The sequence below is a fragment of the Lithobates pipiens genome, unplaced genomic scaffold, assembly GCF_037356315.1.
Source record: "Lithobates pipiens isolate NorthernLeopardFrog02 unplaced genomic scaffold, aLitPip1_a1.2 Scaffold_8, whole genome shotgun sequence".
NCBI classification, from domain to species: Eukaryota; Metazoa; Chordata; class Amphibia; order Anura; family Ranidae; genus Lithobates; species Lithobates pipiens.
The window spans coordinates 607,513,040-607,531,171 of NW_027507903.1; the positions used below are offsets into that span (position 1 = coordinate 607,513,040).

General features: G+C 52.3%; 12 non-coding genes across 12 annotated transcripts; all 12 read left to right on the forward strand.

The window, feature by feature from the left end:
• The first annotated feature begins 765 nt into the window (after positions 1-765).
• Positions 766-847, forward strand: TRNAS-GCU (transfer RNA serine (anticodon GCU)). Its single transcript has one exon. It is a non-coding gene; the product is annotated as a tRNA-Ser (tRNA).
• A 1,194-nt stretch (positions 848-2,041) lies between these two features.
• On the forward strand, positions 2,042-2,123 carry TRNAS-GCU (transfer RNA serine (anticodon GCU)). Its single transcript has one exon. It is a non-coding gene; the product is annotated as a tRNA-Ser (tRNA).
• A 1,186-nt stretch (positions 2,124-3,309) lies between these two features.
• Positions 3,310-3,391, forward strand: TRNAS-GCU (transfer RNA serine (anticodon GCU)). The gene has a single exon. It is a non-coding gene; the product is annotated as a tRNA-Ser (tRNA).
• A 1,185-nt stretch (positions 3,392-4,576) lies between these two features.
• TRNAS-GCU (transfer RNA serine (anticodon GCU)) lies at positions 4,577-4,658 on the forward strand. The gene has a single exon. It is a non-coding gene; the product is annotated as a tRNA-Ser (tRNA).
• A 1,196-nt stretch (positions 4,659-5,854) lies between these two features.
• Positions 5,855-5,936, forward strand: TRNAS-GCU (transfer RNA serine (anticodon GCU)). The gene has a single exon. It is a non-coding gene; the product is annotated as a tRNA-Ser (tRNA).
• A 1,186-nt stretch (positions 5,937-7,122) lies between these two features.
• Positions 7,123-7,204, forward strand: TRNAS-GCU (transfer RNA serine (anticodon GCU)). The gene has a single exon. It is a non-coding gene; the product is annotated as a tRNA-Ser (tRNA).
• A 1,193-nt stretch (positions 7,205-8,397) lies between these two features.
• Positions 8,398-8,479, forward strand: TRNAS-GCU (transfer RNA serine (anticodon GCU)). Its single transcript has one exon. It is a non-coding gene; the product is annotated as a tRNA-Ser (tRNA).
• Positions 8,480-10,923: 2,444 nt separating this feature from the next.
• TRNAS-GCU (transfer RNA serine (anticodon GCU)) lies at positions 10,924-11,005 on the forward strand. The gene has a single exon. It is a non-coding gene; the product is annotated as a tRNA-Ser (tRNA).
• Positions 11,006-12,179: 1,174 nt separating this feature from the next.
• TRNAS-GCU (transfer RNA serine (anticodon GCU)) lies at positions 12,180-12,261 on the forward strand. Its single transcript has one exon. It is a non-coding gene; the product is annotated as a tRNA-Ser (tRNA).
• A 1,174-nt stretch (positions 12,262-13,435) lies between these two features.
• TRNAS-GCU (transfer RNA serine (anticodon GCU)) lies at positions 13,436-13,517 on the forward strand. The gene has a single exon. It is a non-coding gene; the product is annotated as a tRNA-Ser (tRNA).
• Positions 13,518-14,704: 1,187 nt separating this feature from the next.
• On the forward strand, positions 14,705-14,786 carry TRNAS-GCU (transfer RNA serine (anticodon GCU)). The gene has a single exon. It is a non-coding gene; the product is annotated as a tRNA-Ser (tRNA).
• Positions 14,787-15,973: 1,187 nt separating this feature from the next.
• On the forward strand, positions 15,974-16,055 carry TRNAS-GCU (transfer RNA serine (anticodon GCU)). The gene has a single exon. It is a non-coding gene; the product is annotated as a tRNA-Ser (tRNA).
• Positions 16,056-18,132: the final 2,077 nt, after the last annotated feature.

Genomic DNA, 18,132 nt, shown 5'->3' on the forward strand with positions numbered 1-18,132 from the left:
GAGTCTTTCCATTTATAACGTTTTCAGTTTTGCGCAAGCTTAATGGCAGCCTTGAGTCTCCCAAGCGTGGTAGGTTTCCAACCCAGTGCTAGCTTGAGGGAAGACCTTGCCTCCAAAGATTTGAAAAATTCTCACAAAGAGCTATCCCCCAAGTGGGGCGCTGTGGCTTAGTTGGTGAAAGCGCCTGTCTAGTAAACAGGAGATCCTGAGTTCATATCTCAGCAGTGCCTGCCGTGGAGTCCATCCATTTCTAACATTTTCAGTATTGCGCAAGCTGAATGTCACCCCTCAGTCTCCCAAGCGTGGTAGCCCACCGACCCAGCGCTGGACCCAGGCAAGACCCTGCCTCCAACGACTTGAAAAATTCCCACTGTACATATCAGCCTATCAGGCTAAAGATCAGTCCTGGGTGCCCTTTTGAATGCAGGGGACTTATTCTTTGGAGGGAGCCCGCCTTCCCATCAACATTCTGGAGCACAGGACAATTCAGGCCTCCCTTCAATGTTGCATACCTCTTCTTCTGTGAGAACCTCAGATGGGAATCCAGTTGGACAATGCCATGGCTATGGCCTACGTCAATCACCAAGGGGGTCACCGAAGGTGGTGCCTCTCAGAAGGAAGCATATTGCCCCAGGAGGACGTGGTGCTCAGACATACTCAGACTCCTGGCAGACTCTCCGTGCGCCCTCCCAGATTGCCGGAATCTGGCTAAGCCCTTCTCAAAAGCCACAGACAAGAAACGGCCCAAGGTTCTAGGTTACACATGACGAGGTGGCCGAGTGGTTAAGGCGATGGACTGCTAATCCATTGTGCTCTGCACGCATGGGTTCGAATCCCATCCTCGTCGGTAGTTTAGCTCGTAATCAATGTAAACGTGCTTAACGTAAAGCATTTCATGGCACAAAGGTCTTGTACACATAGAAAAAAAGGCACTGTCAACCTGGACCTAGACATTCTACCTCCCTTCCATGCCCCCTCCTCGGCCCAATCCACAGCTCTCCCCTCTGCACTCAGTCAGACCCACCCTGTCCCACTTTTGTACTCCCCTCTGTCCACAGCTTTAACTTCTGTGCGAGCCGCCCCCCCCAATACCCCCCCACCCCCCAGCTCCAGCCCCCGCATTCCTGTTACGCCCTGCACTGCCCCCTGCACCCACTCTGCACTTGACTGGGTTGCAAAGGATGTGCACCACGTGAGGCGCTGTGGCTTAGTTGGTGAAAGCGCCTGTCTAGTAAACAGGAGATCCTGAGTTCAAATCTCAGCAGTGCCTGCCGTGGAGTCTTTCCATTTATAACGTTTTCAGTTTTGCGCAAGCTTAATGGCAGCCTTGAGTCTCCCAAGCGTGGTAGGTTTCCAACCCAGTGCTAGCTTGAGGGAAGACCTTGCCTCCAAAGATTTGAAAAATTCTCACAAAGAGCTATCCCCCAAGTGGGGCGCTGTGGCTTAGTTGGTGAAAGCGCCTGTCTAGTAAACAGGAGATCCTGAGTTCAAATCTCAGCAGTGCCTGCAGTGGAGTCCATCCATTTCTAACATTTTCAGTATTGCGCAAGCTGAATGTCACCCCTCAGTCTCCCAAGCGTGGTAGCCCACCGACCCAGCGCTGGACCCAGGCAAGACCCTGCCTCCAACGACTTGAAAAATTCCCACTGTACATATCAGCCTATCAGGCTAAAGATCAGTCCTGGGTGCCCTTTTGAATGCAGGGGACTTATTCTTTGGAGGGAGCCCGCCTTCCCATCAACATCCTGGAGCACAGGACAATTCAGGCCTCCCTTCAATGTTGCATACCTCTTCTTCTGTGAGAACCTCAGATGGGAATCCAGTTGGACAATGCCATGGCTATGGCCTACGTCAATCACCAAGGGGGTCACCGAAGGTGGTGCCTCTCAGAAGGAAGCATATTGCCCCAGGAGGACGTGGTGCTCAGACATACTCAGACTCCTGGCAGACTCTCCGTGCGCCCTCCCAGATTGCCGGAATCTGGCTAAGCCCTTCTCAAAAGCCACAGACAAGAAACGGCCCAAGGTTCTAGGTTACACATGACGAGGTGGCCGAGTGGTTAAGGCGATGGACTGCTTATCCATTGTGCTCTGCACGCATGGGTTCGAATCCCATCCTCGTCGGTAGTTTAGTTCGTAATCAATGTAAACGTGCTTAACGTAAAGCATTTCATGGCACAAAGGTCTTGTACACATAGAAAAAAAGGCACTGTCAACCTGGACCTAGACATTCTACCTCCCTTCCATGCCCCCTCCTCGGCCCAATCCACATCTCTCCCCTCTGCACTCAGTCAGACCCACCCTGTCCCACTTTTGTACTCCCCTCTGTCCACAGCTTTAACTTCTGTGCGAGCCGCCCCCCCCAATACCCCCCAGCTCCAGCCCCCGCATTCCTGTTACGCCCTGCACTGCCCCCTGCACCCACTCTGCACTTGACTGGGTTGCAAAGGATGTGCACCACGTGAGGCGCTGTGGCTTAGTTGGTGAAAGCGCCTGTCTAGTAAACAGGAGATCCTGAGTTCAAATCTCAGCAGTGCCTGCCGTGGAGTCTTTCCATTTATAACGTTTTCAGTTTTGCGCAAGCTTAATGGCAGCCTTGAGTCTCCCAAGCGTGGTAGGTTTCCAACCCAGTGCTAGCTTGAGGGAAGACCTTGCCTCCAAAGATTTGAAAAATTCTCACAAAGAGCTATCCCCCAAGTGGGGCGCTGTGGCTTAGTTGGTGAAAGCGCCTGTCTAGTAAACAGGAGATCCTGAGTTCATATCTCAGCAGTGCCTGCCGTGGAGTCCATCCATTTCTAACATTTTCAGTATTGCGCAAGCTGAATGTCACCCCTCAGTCTCCCAAGCGTGGTAGCCCACCGACCCAGCGCTGGACCCAGGCAAGACCCTGCCTCCAACGACTTGAAAAATTCCCACTGTACATATCAGCCTATCAGGCTAAAGATCAGTCCTGGGTGCCCTTTTGAATGCAGGGGACTTATTCTTTGGAGGGAGCCCGCCTTCCCATCAACATTCTGGAGCACAGGACAATTCAGGCCTCCCTTCAATGTTGCATACCTCTTCTTCTGTGAGAACCTCAGATGGGAATCCAGTTGGACAATGCCATGGCTATGGCCTACGTCAATCACCAAGGGGGTCACCGAAGGTGGTGCCTCTCAGAAGGAAGCATATTGCCCCAGGAGGACGTGGTGCTCAGACATACTCAGACTCCTGGCAGACTCTCCGTGCGCCCTCCCAGATTGCCGGAATCTGGCTAAGCCCTTCTCAAAAGCCACAGACAAGAAACGGCCCAAGGTTCTAGGTTACACATGACGAGGTGGCCGAGTGGTTAAGGCAATGGACTGCTAATCCATTGTGCTCTGCACGCATGGGTTCGAATCCCATCCTCGTCGGTAGTTTAGTTCGTAATCAATGTAAACGTGCTTAACGTAAAGCATTTCATGGCACAAAGGTCTTGTACACATAGAAAAAAAGGGACTGTCAACCGGGACCTAGACATTCTACCTCCCTTCCATGCCCCCTCCTCGGCCCAATCCACAGCTCTCCCCTCTGCACTCAGTCAGACCCACCCTGTCCCACTTTTGTACTCCCCTCTGTCCACAGCTTTAACTTCTGTGCGAGCCGCCCCCCCCCCAATACCCCCCCCCCCCCAGCTCCAGCCCCCGCATTCCTGTTACGCCCTGCACTGCCCCCTGCACCCACTCTGCACTTGACTGGGTTGCAAAGGATGTGCACCACGTGAGGCGCTGTGGCTTAGTTGGTGAAAGCGCCTGTCTAGTAAACAGGAGATCCTGAGTTCAAATCTCAGCAGTGCCTGCCGTGGAGTCTTTCCATTTATAACGTTTTCAGTTTTGCGCAAGCTTAATGGCAGCCTTGAGTCTCCCAAGCGTGGTAGGTTTCCAACCCAGTGCTAGCTTGAGGGAAGACCTTGAATCCAAAGATTTGAAAAATTCTCACAAAGAGCTATCCCCCAAGTGGGGCGCTGTGGCTTAGTTGGTGAAAGCGCCTGTCTAGTAAACAGGAGATCCTGAGTTCAAATCTCAAGCAGTGCCTGCCGTGGAGTCCATCCATTACTAACATTTTCAGTATTGCGCAAGCTGAATGTCACCCCTCAGTCTCCCAAGCATGGTAGCCCGCTGGACCCAGGCAAGACCCTGCCTCCAACGACTTGAAAAATTCCCACTGTACATATCAGCCTATCAGGCTAAAGATCAGTCCTGGGTGCCCTTTTGAATGCAGGGGACTTATTCTTTGGAGGGAGCCCGCCTTCCCATCAACATTCTGGAGCACAGGACAATTCAGGCCTCCCTTCAATGTTGCATACCTCTTCTTCTGTGAGAACCTCAGATGGGAATCCAGTTGGACAATGCCATGGCTATGGCCTACGTCAATCACCAAGGGGGTCACCGAACGTGGTGCCTCTCAGAAGGAAGCATATTGCCCCAGGAGGACGTGGTGCTCAGACATACTCAGACTCCTGGCAGACTCTCCGTGCGCCCTCCCAGATTGCCGGAATCTGGCTAAGCCCTTCTCAAAAGCCACAGACAAGAAACGGCCCAAGGTTCTAGGTTACACATGACGAGGTGGCCGAGTGGTTAAGGCGATGGACTGCTAATCCATTGTGCTCTGCACGCATGGGTTCGAATCCCATCCTCGTCGGTAGTTTAGTTCGTAATCAATGTAAACGTGCTTAACGTAAAGCATTTCATGGCACAAAGGTCTTGTACACATAGAAAAAAAGGCACTGTCAACCTGGACCTAGACATTCTACCTCCCTTCCATGCCCCCTCCTCGGCCCAATCCACAGCTCTCCCCTCTGCACTCAGTCAGACCCACCCTGTCCCACTTTTGTACTCCCCTCTGTCCACAGCTTTAACTTCTGTGCGAGCCGCCCCCCCCAATACCCCCCCCCCCCCCCCAGCTCCAGCCCCCGCATTCCTGTTACGCCCTGCACTGCCCCCTGCACCCACCCTGCACTTGACTGGGTTGCAAAGGATGTGCACCACGTGAGGCGCTGTGGCTTAGTTGGTGAAAGCGCCTGTCTAGTAAACAGGAGATCCTGAGTTCAAATCTCAGCAGTGCCTGCCGTGGAGTCTTTCCATTTATAACGTTTTCAGTTTTGCGCAAGCTTAATGGCAGCCTTGAGTCTCCCAAGCGTGGTAGGTTTCCAACCCAGTGCTAGCTTGAGGGAAGACCTTGCCTCCAAAGATTTGAAAAATTCTCACAAAGAGCTATCCCCCAAGTGGGGCGCTGTGGCTTAGTTGGTGAAAGCGCCTGTCTAGTAAACAGGAGATCCTGAGTTCAAATCTCAGCAGTGCCTGCCGTGGAGTCCATCCATTTCTAACATTTTCAGTATTGCGCAAGCTGAATGTCACCCCTCAGTCTCCCAAGCGTGGTAGCCCACCGACCCAGCGCTGGACCCAGGCAAGACCCTGCCTCCAACGACTTGAAAAATTCCCACTGTACATATCAGCCTATCAGGCTAAAGATCAGTCCTGGGTGCCCTTTTGAATGCAGGGGACTTATTCTTTGGAGGGAGCCCGCCTTCCCATCAACATCCTGGAGCACAGGACAATTCAGGCCTCCCTTCAATGTTGCATACCTCTTCTTCTGTGAGAACCTCAGATGGGAATCCAGTTGGACAATGCCATGGCTATGGCCTACGTCAATCACCAAGGGGGTCACCGAAGGTGGTGCCTCTCAGAAGGAAGCATATTGCCCCAGGAGGACGTGGTGCTCAGACATACTCAGACTCCTGGCAGACTCTCCGTGCGCCCTCCCAGATTGCCGGAATCTGGCTAAGCCCTTCTCAAAAGCCACAGACAAGAAACGGCCCAAGGTTCTAGGTTACACATGACGAGGTGGCCGAGTGGTTAAGGCGATGGACTGCTTATCCATTGTGCTCTGCACGCATGGGTTCGAATCCCATCCTCGTCGGTAGTTTAGTTCGTAATCAATGTAAACGTGCTTAACGTAAAGCATTTCATGGCACAAAGGTCTTGTACACATAGAAAAAAAGGCACTGTCAACCTGGACCTAGACATTCTACCTCCCTTCCATGCCCCCTCCTCGGCCCAATCCACAGCTCTCCCCTCTGCACTCAGTCAGACCCACCCTGTCCCACTTTTGTACTCCCCTCTGTCCACAGCTTTAACTTCTGTGCGAGCCGCCCCCCCCAATACCCCCCAGCTCCAGCCCCCGCATTCCTGTTACGCCCTGCACTGCCCCCTGCACCCACTCTGCACTTGACTGGGTTGCAAAGGATGTGCACCACGTGAGGCGCTGTGGCTTAGTTGGTGAAAGCGCCTGTCTAGTAAACAGGAGATCCTGAGTTCAAATCTCAGCAGTGCCTGCCGTGGAGTCTTTCCATTTATAACGTTTTCAGTTTTGCGCAAGCTTAATGGCAGCCTTGAGTCTCCCAAGCGTGGTAGGTTTCCAACCCAGTGCTAGCTTGAGGGAAGACCTTGCCTCCAAAGATTTGAAAAATTCTCACAAAGAGCTATCCCCCAAGTGGGACGCTGTGGCTTAGTTGGTGAAAGCGCCTGTCTAGTAAATAGGAGATCCTGAGTTCAAATCTCAGCAGTGCCTGCCGTGGAGTCCATCCAGTTCTAACATTTTCAGTATTGCGCAAGCTGAATGTCACCCCTCAGTCTCCCAAGCGTGGTAGCCCACCGACCCAGCGCTGGACCCAGGCAAGACCCTGCCTCCAACGACTTGAAAAATTCCCACTGTACATATCAGCCTATCAGGCTAAAGATCAGTCCTGGGTGCCCTTTTGAATGCAGGGGACTTATTCTTTGGAGGGAGCCCGCCTTCCCATCAACATTCTGGAGCACAGGACAATTCAGGCCTCCCTTCAATGTTGCATACCTCTTCTTCTGTGAGAACCTCAGATGGGAATCCAGTTGGACAATGCCATGGCTATGGCCTACGTCAATCACCAAGGGGGTCACCGAAGGTGGTGCCTCTCAGAAGGAAGCATATTGCCCCAGGAGGACGTGGTGCTCAGACATACTCAGACTCCTGGCAGACTCTCCGTGCGCCCTCCCAGATTGCCGGAATCTGGCTAAGCCCTTCTCAAAAGCCACAGACAAGAAACGGCCCAAGGTTCTAGGTTACACATGACGAGGTGGCCGAGTGGTTAAGGCGATGGACTGCTAATCCATTGTGCTCTGCACGCATGGGTTCGAATCCCATCCTCGTCGGTAGTTTAGTTCGTAATCAATGTAAACGTGCTTAACGTAAAGCATTTCATGGCACAAAGGTCTTGTACACATAGAAAAAAAGGCACTGTCAACCTGGACCTAGACATTCTACCTCCCTTCCATGCCCCCTCCTCGGCCCAATCCACAGCTCTCCCCTCTGCACTCAGTCAGACCCACCCTGTCCCACTTTTGTACTCCCCTCTGTCCACAGCTTTAACTTCTGTGCGAGCCGCCCCCCCCAATACCCCCCCCCCCCCAGCTCCAGCCCCCGCATTCCTGTTACGCCCTGCACTGCCCCCTGCACCCACTCTGCACTTGACTGGGTTGCAAAGGATGTGCACCACGTGAGGCGCTGTGGCTTAGTTGGTGAAAGCGCCTGTCTAGTAAACAGGAGATCCTGAGTTCAAATCTCAGCAGTGCCTGCCGTGGAGTCTTTCCATTTATAACGTTTTCAGTTTTGCGCAAGCTTAATGGCAGCCTTGAGTCTCCCAAGCGTGGTAGGTTTCCAACCCAGTGCTAGCTTGAGGGAAGACCTTGCCTCCAAAGATTTGAAAAATTCTCACAAAGAGCTATCCCCCAAGTGGGGCGCTGTGGCTTAGTTGGTGAAAGCGCCTGTCTAGTAAACAGGAGATCCTGAGTTCAAATCTCAGCAGTGCCTGCCGTGGAGTCCATCCATTTCTAACATTTTCAGTATTGCGCAAGCTGAATGTCACCCCTCAGTCTCCCAAGCGTGGTAGCCCACCGACCCAGCGCTGGACCCAGGCAAGACCCTGCCTCCAACGACTTGAAAAATTCCCACTGTACATATCAGCCTATCAGGCTAAAGATCAGTCCTGGGTGCCCTTTTGAATGCAGGGGACTTATTCTTTGGAGGGAGCCCGCCTTCCCATCAACATTCTGGAGCACAGGACAATTCAGGCCTCCCTTCAATGTTGCATACCTCTTCTTCTGTGAGAACCTCAGATGGGAATCCAGTTGGACAATGCCATGGCTATGGCCTACGTCAATCACCAAGGGGGTCACCGAAGGTGGTGCCTCTCAGAAGGAAGCATATTGCCCCAGGAGGACGTGGTGCTCAGACATACTCAGACTCCTGGCAGACTCTCCGTGCGCCCTCCCAGATTGCCGGAATCTGGCTAAGCCCTTCTCAAAAGCCACAGACAAGAAACGGCCCAAGGTTCTAGGTTACACATGACGAGGTGGCCGAGTGGTTAAGGCGATGGACTGCTAATCCATTGTGCTCTGCACGCATGGGTTCGAATCCCATCCTCGTCGGTAGTTTAGTTCGTAATCAATGTAAACGTGCTTAACGTAAAGCATTTCATGGCACAAAGGTCTTGTACACATAGAAAAAAAGGCACTGTCAACCTGGACCTAGACATTCTACCTCAATTCCATGCCCCCTCCTCGGCCCAATCCACAGCTCTCCCCTCTGCACTCAGTCAGACCCACCCTGTCCCACTTTTGTACTCCCCTCTGTCCACAGCTTTAACTTCTGTGCGAGCCGCCCCCCCCAATACCCCCCAGCTCCAGCCCCCGCATTCCTGTTACGCCCTGCACTGCCCCCTGCACTGCCCCCTGCACCCACTCTGCACTTGACTGGGTTGCAAAGGATGTGCACCACGTGAGGCGCTGTGGCTTAGTTGGTGAAAGCGCCTGTCTAGTAAACAGGAGATCCTGAGTTCAAATCTCAGCAGTGCCTGCCGTGGAGTCTTTCCATTTATAACGTTTTCAGTTTTGCGCAAGCTTAATGGCAGCCTTGAGTCTCCCAAGCGTGGTAGGTTTCCAACCCAGTGCTAGCTTGAGGGAAGACCTTGCCTCCAAAGATTTGAAAAATTCTCACAAAGAGCTATCCCCCAAGTGGGGCGCTGTGGCTTAGTTGGTGAAAGCGCCTGTCTAGTAAACAGGAGATCCTGAGTTCAAATCTCAGCAGTGCCTGCCGTGGAGTCCATCCATTTCTAACATTTTCAGTATTGCGCAAGCTGAATGTCACCCCTCAGTCTCCCAAGCGTGGTAGCCCACCGCCCCCCCCAATACCCCCCAGCTCCAGCCCCCGCATTCCTGTTACGCCCTGCACTGCCCCCTGCACCCACTCTGCACTTGACTGGGTTGCAAAGGCTGTGCACCACGTGAGGCGCTGTGGCTTAGTTGGTGAAAGCGCCTGTCTAGTAAACAGGAGATCCTGAGTTCAAATCTCAGCAGTGCCTGCCGTGGAGTCTTTCCATTTATAACGTTTTCAGTTTTGCGCAAGCTTAATGGCAGCCTTGAGTCTCCCAAGCGTGGTAGGTTTCCAACCCAGTGCTAGCTTGAGGGAAGACCTTGCCTCCAAAGATTTGAAAAATTCTCACAAAGAGCTATCCCCCAAGTGGGGCGCTGTGGCTTAGTTGGTGAAAGCGCCTGTCTAGTAAACAGGAGATCCTGAGTTCAAATCTCAGCAGTGCCTGCCGTGGAGTCCATCCATTTCTAACATTTTCAGTATTGCGCAAGCTGAATGTCACCCCTCAGTCTCCCAAGCGTGGTAGCCCACCGCCCCCCCCAATACCCCCCAGCTCCAGCCCCCGCATTCCTGTTATGCCCTGCACTGCCCCCTGCACCCACTCTGCACTTGACTGGGTTGCAAAGGATGTGCACCACGTGAGGCGCTGTGGCTTAGTTGGTGAAAGCGCCTGTCTAGTAAACAGGAGATCCTGAGTTCAAATCTCAGCAGTGCCTGCCGTGGAGTCTTTCCATTTATAACGTTTTCAGTTTTGCGCAAGCTTAATGGCAGCCTTGAGTCTCCCAAGCGTGGTAGGTTTCCAACCCAGTGCTAGCTTGAGGGAAGACCTTGCCTCCAAAGATTTGAAAAATTCTCACAAAGAGCTATCCCCCAAGTGGGGTGCTGTGGCTTAGTTGGTGAAAGCGCCTGTCTAGTAAACAGGAGATCCTGAGTTCAAATCTCAGCAGTGCCTGCCGTGGAGTCTTTCCATTTATAACGTTTTCAGTTTTGCGCAAGCTTAATGGCAGCCTTGAGTCTCCCAAGCGTGGTAGGTTTCCAACCCAGTGCTAGCTTGAGGGAAGACCTTGCCTCCAAAGATTTGAAAAATTCTCACAAAGAGCTATCCCCCAAGTGGGGCGCTGTGGCTTAGTTGGTGAAAGCGCCTGTCTAGTAAACAGGAGATCCTGAGTTCAAATCTCAGCAGTGCCTGCCGTGGAGTCCATCCATTTCTAACATTTTCAGTATTGCGCAAGCTGAATGTCACCCCTCAGTCTCCCAAGCGTGGTAGCCCACCGACCCAGCGCTGGACCCAGGCAAGACCCTGCCTCCAACGACTTGAAAAATTCCCACTGTACATATCAGCCTATCAGGCTAAAGATCAGTCCTGGGTGCCCTTTTGAATGCAGGGGACTTATTCTTTGGAGGGAGCCCGCCTTCCCATCAACATTCTGGAGCACAGGACAATTCAGGCCTCCCTTCAATGTTGCATACCTCTTCTTCTGTGAGAACCTCAGATGGGAATCCAGTTGGACAATGCCATGGCTATGGCCTACGTCAATCACCAAGGGGGTCACCGAAGGTGGTGCCTCTCAGAAGGAAGCATATTGCCCCAGGAGGACGTGGTGCTCAGACATACTCAGACTCCTGGCAGACTCTCCGTGCGCCCTCCCAGATTGCCGGAATCTGGCTAAGCCCTTCTCAAAAGCCACAGACAAGAAACGGCCCAAGGTTCTAGGTTACACATGACGAGGTGGCCGAGTGGTTAAGACGATGGACTGCTAATCCATTATGCTCTGCACGCATGGGTTCGAATCCCATCCTCGTCGGTAGTTTAGTTCGTAATCAATGTAAACGTGCTTAACGTAAAGCATTTTATGGCACAAAGGTCTTGTACACATAGAAAAAAAGGCACTGTCAACCTGGACCTAGACATTCTACCTCCCTTCCATGCCCCCTCCTCGGCCCAATCCACAGCTCTCCCCTCTGCACTCAGTCAGACCCACCCTGTCCCACTTTTGTACTCCCCTCTGTCCACAGCTTTAACTTCTGTGCGAGCCGCCCCCCCCAATACCCCCCAGCTCCAGCCCCCGCATTCCTGTTACGCCCTGCACTGCCACCTGCACCCACTCTGCACTTGACTGGGTTGCAAAGGATGTGCACCACGTGAGGCGCTGTGGCTTAGTTGGTGAAAGAGCCTGTCTAGTAAACAGGAGATCCTGAGTTCAAATCTTAGCAGTGCCTGCCGTGGAGTCTTTCCATTTATAACGTTTTCAGTTTTGCGCAAGCTTAATGGCAGCCTTGAGTCTCCCAAGCGTGGTAGGTTTCCAACCCAGTGCTAGCTTGAGGGAAGACCTTGCCTCCAAAGATTTGAAAAATTCTCACAAAGAGCTATCCCCCAAGTGGGGCGCTGTGGCTTAGTTGGTGAAAGCACCTGTCTAGTAAACAGGAGATCCTGAGTTCAAATCTCAGCAGTGCCTGCCGTAGAGTCCATCCATTTCTAACATTTTCAGTATTGCGCAAGCTGAATGTCACCCCTCAGTCTCCCAAGCGTGGTAGCCCACCGACCCAGGCAAGACCCTGCCTCCAACGACTTGAAATATTCCCACTGTACATATCAGCCTATCAGGCTAAAGATCAGTCCTGGGTGCCCTTTTGAATGCAGGGGACTTATTCTTTGGAGGGAGCCCGCCTTCCCATCAACATTCTGGAGCACAGGACAATTCAGGCCTCCCTTCAATGTTGCATACCTCTTCTTCTGTGAGAACCTCAGATGGGAATCCAGTTGGACAATGCCATGGCTATGGCCTACGTCAATCACCAAGGGGGTCACCAAAGGTGGTGCCTCTCAGAAGGAAGCATATTGCCCCAGGAGGACGTGGTGCTCAGACATACTCAGACTCCTGGCAGACTCTCCGTGCGCCCTCCCAGATTGCCGGAATCTGGCTAAGCCCTTCTCAAAAGCCACAGACAAGAAACGGCCCAAGGTTCTAGGTTACACATGACGAGGTGGCCGAGTGGTTAAGACGATGGACTGCTAATCCATTATGCTCTGCACGCATGGGTTCGAATCCCATCCTCGTCGGTAGTTTAGTTCGTAATCAATGTAAACGTGCTTAACGTAAAGCATTTTATGGCACAAAGGTCTTGTACACATAGAAAAAAAGGCACTGTCAACCTGGACCTAGACATTCTACCTCCCTTCCATGCCCCCTCCTCGGCCCAATCCACAGCTCTCCCCTCTGCACTCAGTCAGACCCACCCTGTCCCACTTTTGTACTCCCCTCTGTCCACAGCTTTAACTTCTGTGCGAGCCGCCCCCCCCAATACCCCCCAGCTCCAGCCCCCGCATTCCTGTTACGCCCTGCACTGCCCCCTGCACCCACTCTGCACTTGACTGGGTTGCAAAGGATGTGCACCACGTGAGGCGCTGTGGCTTAGTTGGTGAAAGCGCCTGTCTAGTAAACAGGAGATCCTGAGTTCAAATCTCAGCAGTGCCTGCCGTGGAGTCTTTCCATTTATAACGTTTTCAGTTTTGCGCAAGCTTAATGGCAGCCTTGAGTCTCCCAAGCGTGGTAGGTTTCCAACCCAGTGCTAGCTTGAGGGAAGACCTTGCCTCCAAAGATTTGAAAAATTCTCACAAAGAGCTATCCCCCAAGTGGGGCGCTGTGGCTTAGTTGGTGAAAGCGCCTGTCTAGTAAACAGGAGATCCTGAGTTCAAATCTCAGCAGTGCCTGCCGTAGAGTCCATCCATTTCTAACATTTTCAGTATTGCGCAAGCTGAATGTCACCCCTCAGTCTCCCAAGCGTGGTAGCCCACCGACCCAGGCAAGACCCTGCCTCCAACGACTTGAAAAATTCCCACTGTACATATCAGCCTATCAGGCTAAAGATCAGTCCTGGGTGCCCTTTTGAATGCAGGGGACTTATTCTTTGGAGGGAGCCCGCCTTCCCATCAACATTCTGGAGCACAGGACAATTCAGGCCTCCCTTCAATGTTGCATACCTCTTCTTCTGTGAGAACCTCAGATGGGAATCCAGTTGGACAATGCCATGGCTATGGCCTACGTCAATCACCAAGGGGGTCACCGAAGGTGGTGCCTCTCAGAAGGAAGCATATTGCCCCAGGAGGACGTGGTGCTCAGACATACTCAGACTCCTGGCAGACTCTCCGTGCGCCCTCCCAGATTGCCGGAATCTGGCTAAGCCCTTCTCAAAAGCCACAGACAAGAAACGGCCCAAGGTTCTAGGTTACACATGACGAGGTGGCCGAGTGGTTAAGGCGATGGACTGCTAATCCATTGTGCTCTGCACGCATGGGTTCGAATCCCATCCTCGTCGGTAGTTTAGTTCGTAATCAATGTAAACGTGCTTAACGTAAAGCATTTCATGGCACAAAGGTCTTGTACACATAGAAAAAAAGGCACTGTCAACCTGGACCTAGACATTCTACCTCCCTTCCATGCCCCCTCCTCGGCCCAATCCACAGCTCTCCCCTCTGCACTCAGTCAGACCCACCCTGTCCCACTTTTGTACTCCCCTCTGTCCACAGCTTTAACTTCTGTGCGAGCCGCCCCCCCCCAATACCCCCCAGCTCCAGCCCCCGCATTCCTGTTACGCCCTGCACTGCCCCCTGCACCCACTCTGCACTTGACTGGGTTGCAAAGGATGTGCACCACGTGAGGCGCTGTGGCTTAGTTGGTGAAAGCGCCTGTCTAGTAAACAGGAGATCCTGAGTTCAAATCTCAGCAGTGCCTGCCGTGGAGTCTTTCCATTTATAACGTTTTCAGTTTTGCGCAAGCTTAATGGCAGCCTTGAGTCTCCCAAGCGTGGTAGGTTTCCAACCCAGTGCTAGCTTGAGGGAAGACCTTGCCTCCAAAGATTTGAAAAATTCTCACAAAGAGCTATCCCCCAAGTGGGGCGCTGTGGCTTAGTTGGTGAAAGCGCCTGTCTAGTAAACAGGAGATCCTGAGTTCAAATCTCAGCAGTGCCTGCCGTGGAGTCCATCCATTTCTAACATTTTCAGTATTGCGCAAGCTGAATGTCACCCCTCAGTCTCCCAAGCGTGGTAGCCCACCGACCCAGCGCTGGACCCAGGCAAGACCCTGCCTCCAACGACTTGAAAAATTCCCACTGTACATATCAGCCTATCAGGCTAAAGATCAGTCCTGGGTGCCCTTTTGAATGCAGGGGACTTATTCTTTGGAGGGAGCCCGCCTTCCCATCAACATTCTGGAGCACAGGACAATTCAGGCCTCCCTTCAATGTTGCATACCTCTTCTTCTGTGAGAACCTCAGATGGGAATCCAGTTGGACAATGCCATGGCTATGGCCTACGTCAATCACCAAGGGGGTCACCGAAGGTGGTGCCTCTCAGAAGGAAGCATATTGCCCCAGGAGGACGTGGTGCTCAGACATACTCAGACTCCTGGCAGACTCTCCGTGCGCCCTCCCAGATTGCCGGAATCTGGCTAAGCCCTTCTCAAAAGCCACAGACAAGAAACGGCCCAAGGTTCTAGGTTACACATGACGAGGTGGCCGAGTGGTTAAGGCGATGGACTGCTAATCCATTGTGCTCTGCACGCATGTGTTCGAATCCCATCCTCGTCGGTAGTTTAGTTCGTAATCAATGTAAACGTGCTTAACATAAAGCATTTCATGGCACAAAGGTCTTGTACACATAGAAAAAAAGGCACTGTCAACCTGGACCTAGACATTCTACCTCCCTTCCATGCCCCCTCCTCAGCCCAATCCACAGCTCTCCCCTCTGCACTCAGTCAGACCCACCCTGTCCCACTTTTGTACTCCCCTCTGTCCACAGCTTTAACTTCTGTGCGAGCCGCCCCCCCCCAATACCCCCCAGCTCCAGCCCCCGCATTCCTGTTACGCCCTGCACTGCCCCCTGCACCCACTCTGCACTTGACTGGGTTGCAAAGGATGTGCACCACGTGAGGCGCTGTGGCTTAGTTGGTGAAAGCGCCTGTCTAGTAAACAGGAGATCCTGAGTTCAAATCTCAGCAGTGCCTGCCGTGGAGTCTTTCCATTTATAACGTTTTCAGTTTTGCGCAAGCTTAATGGCAGCCTTGAGTCTCCCAAGCGTGGTAGGATTCCAACCCAGTGCTAGCTTGAGGGAAGACCTTGCCTCCAAAGATTTGAAAAATTCTCACAAAGAGCTATCCCCCAAGTGGGGCGCTGTGGCTTAGTTGGTGAAAGTGCTTGTCTAGTAAACAGGAGATCCTGAGTTCAAATCTCAGCAGTGCCTGCCGTGGAGTCCATCCATTTCTAACATTTTCAGTATTGCGCAAGCTGAATGTCACCCCTCAGTCTCCCAAGCGTGGTAGCCCACCGACCCAGCGCTGGACCCAGGCAAGACCCTGCCTCCAACGACTTGAAAAATTCCCACTGTACATATCAGCCTATCAGGCTAAAGATCAGTCCTGGGTGCCCTTTTGAATGCAGGGGACTTATTCTTTGGAGGGAGCCCGCCTTCCCATCAACATTCTGGAGCACAGGACAATTCAGGCCTCCCTTCAATGTTGCATACCTCTTCTTCTGTGAGAACCTCAGATGGGAATCCAGTTGGACAATGCCATGGCTATGGCCTACGTCAATCACCAAGGGGGTCACCGAAGGTGGTGCCTCTCAGAAGGAAGCATATTGCCCCAGGAGGACATGGTGCTCAGACATACTCAGTCTCCTGGCTGACTCTCCGTGCGCCCTCCCAGATTGCCGGAATCTGGCTAAGCCCTTCTCAAAAGCCACAGACAAGAAACGGCCCAAGGTTCTAGGTTACACATGACGAGGTGGCCGAGTGGTTAAGGCGATGGACTGCTAATCCATTGTGCTCTGCACGCATGGGTTCGAATCCCATCCTCGTCGGTAGTTTAGTTCGTAATCAATGTAAACGTGCTTAACGTAAAGCATTTCATGGCACAAAGGTCTTGTACACATAGAAAAAAAGGCACTGTCAACCTGGACCTAGACATTCTACCTCCCTTCCATGCCCCCTCCTCGGCCCAATCCACAGCTCTCCCCTCTGCACTCAGTCAGACCCACCCTGTCCCACTTTTGTACTCCCCTCTGTCCACAGCTTTAACTTCTGTGCGAGCCGCCCCCCCCCAATACCCCCCCAGCTCCAGCCCCCGCATTCCTGTTACGCCCTGCACTGCCCCCTGCACCCACTCTGCACTTGACTGGGTTGCAAAGGATGTGCACCACATGAGGCGCTGTGGCTTAGTTGGTGAAAGCGCCTGTCTAGTAAACAGGAGATCCTGAGTTCAAATCTCAGCAGTGCCTGCCGTGGAGTCTTTCCATTTATAACGTTTTCAGTTTTGCGCAAGCTTAATGGCAGCCTTGAGTCTCCCAAGCGTGGTAGGTTTCCAACCCAGTGCTAGCTTGAGGGAAGACCTTGCCTCCAAAGATTTGAAAAATTCTCACAAAGAGCTATCCCCCAAGTGGGGCGCTGTGGCTTAGTTGGTGAAAGTGCCTGTCTAGTAAACAGGAGATCCTGAGTTCAAATCTCAGCAGTGCCTGCCGTGGAGTCCATCCATTTCTAACATTTTCAGTATTGCGCAAGCTGAATGTCACCCCTCAGTCTCCCAAGCGTGGTAGCCCACCGACCCAGCGCTGGACCCAGGCAAGACCCTGCCTCCAACGACTTGAAAAATTCCCACTGTACATATCAGCCTATCAGGCTAAAGATCAGTCCTGGGTGCCCTTTTGAATGCAGGGGACTTATTCTTTGGAGGGAGCCCGCCTTCCCATCAACATTCTGGAGCACAGGACAATTCAGGCCTCCCTTCAATGTTGCATACCTCTTCTTCTGTGAGAACCTCAGATGGGAATCCAGTTGGACAATGCCATGGCTATGGCCTACGTCAATCACCAAGGGGGTCACCGAAGGTGGTGCCTCTCAGAAGGAAGCATATTGCCCCAGGAGGACGTGGTGCTCAGACATACTCAGTCTCCTGGCTGACTCTCCCTGCGCCCTCCCAGATTGCCGGAATCTGGCTAAGCCCTTCTCAAAAGCCACAGACAAGAAACGGCCCAAGGTTCTAGGTTACACATGACGAGGTGGCCGAGTGGTTAAGGCGATGGACTGCTAATCCATTGTGCTCTGTAGTGATGGCCGAACGGTTCGCCCGGCGGTCGTTTCGCGGCGAATTTCCGACTTTCGCCGTCCGCGGGTTCGAACGCCTTTTTCCGTCGTTCGCCCCGGCGGACTTACGTGTTTAATGTATACAAGAACTTTAACCTTTCGTGACACGTTTATCATGTGTTACAGGACAACCAATTGAGACATGACAGCTCATGGACACTTGGACATTCCCCCTAACCTATAAATACACCCGATCCGGTGGCCATTTTACATTCTTTCTTCTGTCACTGTAGGGAAAGGATCCTGTGTGGAGTAGGGACAGAGAAAACGCTAGCTATTTGGTACACAAAAGTTCTTTTCAGGACTGGTATAGGTGTTAGGTCAGCAGCCTGAGTTTCTTTTGTCAGTTTAGATAAAGGGACAGAGCGCTGTATGCTGCTATTTTAGGGACAGCTCAGCCAGATTAGTCTTTCTTCATCATCATCATCATCATCATCATTAGCTGTTACTATCAGGTCCACAAAAGAGCTATTCCAGCTAATCGTTCCAGCCTACTCTTTTTTGCCAATTTGTATAGGGACAGGCAGGAAGCAGTGTGTCAGGCAGTGAGGATAATTTTAAAGACTTGCTGTTACTATTAGTTCCACAAAGGTTCTTTTCAGGACTGGTATCAGTGGTACGGTAATAGGCTTGTACACGTATAATATTCTTTCTTCCAAATATAGAAAGAATATTATACTTGACTGCTGCCCTTCTGCTGCAGTCTGCTAATCATTCACAACTCACTTGTTCCACAAAGCTCTTTATCAGGACTGGTAACTTGGTCTGTCTAGGGTGCTACGGTACATAGGCTTGGGT